This window comes from Cyprinus carpio, chromosome B11 (assembly GCF_018340385.1).
Source record: "Cyprinus carpio isolate SPL01 chromosome B11, ASM1834038v1, whole genome shotgun sequence".
NCBI classification, from domain to species: domain Eukaryota; kingdom Metazoa; phylum Chordata; class Actinopteri; order Cypriniformes; family Cyprinidae; genus Cyprinus; species Cyprinus carpio.
The window spans coordinates 1,646,953-1,652,012 of record NC_056607.1 but is presented as its reverse complement, the minus strand read 5'-3'; the positions used below and the strand labels follow the sequence as shown (position 1 = coordinate 1,652,012).

General features: G+C 38.2%; 1 long non-coding RNA gene across 1 annotated transcript; it reads left to right on the top strand.

The window, feature by feature from the left end:
- The first annotated feature begins 163 nt into the window (after positions 1–163).
- On the top strand, positions 164–4,832 carry LOC122138848. The gene is made up of 2 exons (XR_006155826.1): positions 164–930; positions 3,148–4,832. It is a non-coding gene; the product is annotated as an uncharacterized LOC122138848 (long non-coding RNA).
- The last annotated feature ends 228 nt before the right edge of the window (positions 4,833–5,060 follow it).

Sequence of the window (5,060 nt, the reverse complement as noted above, 5' to 3'; positions counted from 1 at the left end):
ATGTGTCCACCAGCAGTTGCTCTAGAGCTCACACCTCCTCAAAACATCACACTGCTTACTGTTTATACCAACTGTGTGTTTGTAAACAACTAACATTTATTTATTTATTTATTTACTGCTATTTTTGCTGGGCAGTTGGTTGTAATATTTATATAGGAGTACTGGTACTGGTTGTTTAATACTTTATTGCTATTTTCTGTCAGTGTTGCACTGAATCTTGAGTTCATAAGTTACAGTAATATGATTTATTGGTTGCATAAGTATGATTATTTCATGTTATTTTAGTTTGTTTTAATCTTTTTATTTGTCTCAGGATGTGAGATCTTTGACTCATTATTCTCAGTTCCGCCTCTACAGCATTATTCTATAACCCACTGCTTAACTTGACATCTAAATGAAGGTTTCGATTCATGCGACTTGTAGATTATCAGCACTGATGTAATCACCCATGAAAGAATCAGTAAGGGGTCTTTGGCATATTAGCTGTACTGCTGTCATTTTGAATATTAACTCTCAGCATTAGCGTTTTCATACAAATACTGTATTGTAGCAGTTTTCTTGTGTTGGGGTTAGAATTGCACTCAGACATTGAACTTTGTTTTAAATTGCTAGAGTTTTTGTACTGAATTTTGTGTTTTGTGTGACAAAGCCTCTGTTTCTCATTCACTATTAATGCCGTGACATAGTCTGGTAGTTCTCAAGAGCAACTAGCCTCAAGCAAACTGCTACAAAGGCTTTCTCCATGCAGCCTAATGAGTCTCATGGAATGTTTTCACTTTATTCATTCATTTTTATTTTATTTTTTCCACACTCACTTGCTTGGTCTCTCAACAGGAAGAATTGCTTGGATGGCGGGAGCTCTCAGCTCCCCTAGTGTTCTGAGTAGCATGGAAAAGAGTGACCTACTGACTATACACCCCTCAATTAAGGGTCAGTTGTCATTTTAACTTGAATGAAGCAAGACACTGCATAGAGAGAGGCCACCAAAGACGCTGGCAAAGACTCGTTTGAGACACAATTAGCTGATATTTGCATTTTTGTAACATAATAGGAAACCTACATTAAAAAAAAAAAGTATATACAGGTCCTTCTCAAAAAATTAGCATATTGTGATAAAAGTTCATTATTTTCCATAATGTAATGATAAAAATTAAACTTTCATATATTTTAGATTCATTGCACACCAACTGAAATATTTCAGGTCTTTTATTGTTTTAATACTGATGATTTTGGCATTACAGCTCATGAAAACCCAAAATTCCTATCTCAAAAAATTAGCATATTTCATCCGACCAATAAAAGAAAAGTGTTTTTAATACAAAAATAGTCAACCTTCAAATAATTATGTTCAGTTATGCACTCAATACTTGGTCGGGAATCCCTTTTCAGAAATGACTGCTTCAATGCGGCGTGGCATGGAGGCAATCAGCCTGTGGCACTGCTGAGGTGTTATGGAGGCCCAGGATGCTTCGATAGCGGCCTTAAGCTCATCCAGAGTGTTGGGTCTTGCGTCTCTCAACTTTCTCTTCACAATATCCCACAGATTCTCTATGGGGTTCAGGTCAGGAGAGTTGGCAGGCCAATTGAGCACAGTAATACCATGGTCAGTAAACCATTTACCAGTGGTTTTGGCACTGTGAGCAGGTGCCAGGTCGTGCTGAAAAACGAAGTCTTCATCTCCATAAAGCTTTTCAGCAGATGGAAGCATGAAGTGCTCCCAAAATCTCCTGATAGCTAGCTTCATTGACCCTGCCCTTGATAAAACACAGTGGACCAACACCAGCAGCTGACATGGCACCCCAGACCATCACTGACTGTGGGTACTTGACACTGGACTTCAGGCATTTTGGCATTTCCTTCTCCCCCAGTCTTCCTCCAGACTCTGGCACCTTGATTTCCGAATGACATGCAAAAATTTGCTTTCATCCGAAAAAAGTACTTTGGACCACCGAGCAACAGTCCAGTGCTGCTTCTCTGTAGCCCAGGTCAGGCGCTTCTGCCGTGTGTTTCTGGTTCAAAAAGCACACGCCTGTGCACGGTGGCTCTGGATGTTTCTACTCCAGACTCAGTCCACTGCTTCCGCAGGTCCCCCAAGGTCTGGAATCGGTCCTTCTCCACAATCTTCCTCAGGGTCCGGTCACCTCTTCTCGTTGTGCAGCGTTTTTTGCCACACTTTTTCCTTCTCACAGACTTCCCACTGAGGTGCCTTGATACAGCACTCTGGGAACAGCCTATTCGTTCAGAAATTTCTTTCTGTGTCTTACCCTCTCGCTTGAGGGTGTCAGTGATGGCCTTCTGGACAGCAGTCAGCTCGGCAGTCTTACCCATGATTGCGGTTTTGAGTAATGAACCAGGCTGGGAGTTTTTAAAAGCCTCAGGAATCTTTTGCAGGTGTTTAGAGTTAATTAGTTGATTCAGATGATTAGGTTAATAGCTCGTTTAGAGAACCTTTTCATGATATGCTAATTTTTTGAGATAGGAATTTTGGGTTTTTCATGAGCTGTATGCCAAAATCATCAGTTTTTTAAAACAATAAAAGACCTGAAATATTTCAGTTGGTGTGCAATGAATCTAAAATATATGAAAGTTTAATTTTTATCATTACATTATGGAAAATAATGAACTTTTATCACAATATGCTAATTTTTTGAGAAGGACCTGTATATGGTACCCAGGTATTGGCCTGGTCTATATATACCATATATACCTGGGTACTCTGTTTCTTACTCAGACCAGTTGACAAATGCATATATTCTTACAGTGAAAGTGAAAAGATAAAATTAGACCACAAGAACTGGCACGAGAAAGGGCCCAAGTGGCATGTTGTTACTAGTGTTGTTTTTACATGTAATACCTACCTTAATTTCTGGGGTAATTATTTAATATTTCCATGATATTAGCTGTACATTTCAGAAAAGAAGGGATTCTGCTTTGTCTGTCATTGGTTATTCAATTATTCTATCCAAACACAATTTTAAACTGAATAGATGATTTAGTATTTTCATTAATGACACTTGAAAACATAAATAATAATAAGAGTTCTATAAGAACTATTTAATTTAATAATTTATTTAATGAATTATTCTTTATTTACTTTATATAGAAATTGTAATGTTTTATTTGTTTGCCTTTACTGTTATAATTAAGCTGTTGAAATTAATGGAGTGAGCTTTTGTGTTCAACTGAAGAAAGAAACTCTCATTTGGAAACACTCTAAGGTGAGTAAATGATTTTTTTTATTTTTATTTTTTTTATTTGTAGCTAATCCTTTAACACTTACATTGCAAATTGTAGCCTGTTTTGTTTTGTTTTATTTGTTTTTATTTTTTCACATTCCCTTGTTCACATATGCAGTACAATAATGAGCTATTGATTTGACATACATGCATACATACATATACATGTGGTGAAGAAACTACCTGCTTTGGTTAAAGCAACTGTAATTACAGCAACTGTGTGTAGGTTTGTGTATTTTTGTGACTTTGGAGTCCCCTACAGTTAAGTGAGTGGAATCCGCTGTCGTAAAACAGTAATACAGTAGCTGTACATGTGCATTTGTTGCTGCTGTAAAACAGCTTTTCGCAGGATTTTGTACCCACTCACCAAACTCACACACTCCCAGAACAGAGTTTGTGAGAGAAACAGCAGCCATACGCCTGATTATAAGCACATGTAGCAGCAGAATGATTTAGAAATTTACATAGAGTTGGTTTTACTAGCTTACTAGCACATACACAGTGTTAACAGTGTTGTTAGCCTTGCCAGCTGGGACTGGTTTCTCAGTTTCTCTCTCTGCCACATTAACATTTAATGAAGTATTTTTGCTCCTGGCCACAGTCACCCTTGACCTAGTGGGTGTAAAATGAAAAATATTTAAGGAAATCATTTTCTTTTAATTGAATTGCGTAATGAGGGCCCATTAAAGTTAAAGACACTGCTACTGTAACTGATTTGCAACAATGATTTGCAAAAGCACAATATTGTATAAATACAGCTGAACTGACTTGACTTACAGTATGTGTGGTCCAGTTATAATTCACGGATAAACAACTCAAATGAAATGGATTTGTCAGACCCTGGAGAAGAAGTGTCACATCTCGTCGTCCTCCAGGAGGCGCTCTGTACTTGTACCGTCCAAGCAGTTGTGCTTCCCAGCAGAGATGATAACAGTGTCTTATTCATATCCTGGCTGTCTGGTAGTGGAAACAGCACTATCAGAATCAGATAAAAAAATAAATAAATAAAAAAAAATAACCAATAATAATTAATTAATTAAAAAAAAGGCATAATCCAAAATAATTAAATCTTTATAGTCCACATTGTCAGAGACCAGTCAAGCCCGGTCCCATCCATCCATCCACCTGTTCACCATCAGCAACCTCATCACAGGAACAGTATAAAACACTCACCACAGCCCCAGTTCAGCGTCAAGCCTCCAACAGGAACGGACCATTGAATGCTGTCTCATGATCAACCGATGCACCGCAGATTCTATGATGTAAAGTATACTTACCTTTGAAACACTAACCTCTGTGTCATTATTCTACTGTCTCCAGGATTCCTGAGCACTACCCCGTGGCCTGAAATCCAGCGATTCCCCGAATCTCCTGTGTTGTCTCCGAGCTTGCTTGATAGCCTCCATTTCTGAGAGTGATCTGTGGAAGAGACAAGTATTAGCGATCTGTGACTGAGTGGCATTGACATATCTGCAAAAGACTTACTCACCTGCTTACACCTCGCACTGAGTAATTTGCACCAAACCTGCACCTGAAAACATTGTCTACTTACCTTGCACTTACAAGCTTGTAAATAAAGTACTGTGCTTGGATTCACTTACCTTTGGCTCTCGTCTCTGTCCTGACACACATGTATTACTCACAAGGAATAGTTTTTTGTTGTTGTTGTTGTTTCAGTGCTCTGTGAGAGAAATCTGCCATATGGATCAAAACATTGTAATGTGTTCAATGGCACTGAGAAAATCAAATTAGCCAATATACTTATGTAACACATACACATCAGGGCAGTGGATGTGTAAAAGTTTGTTATGATCAGTTCTAATT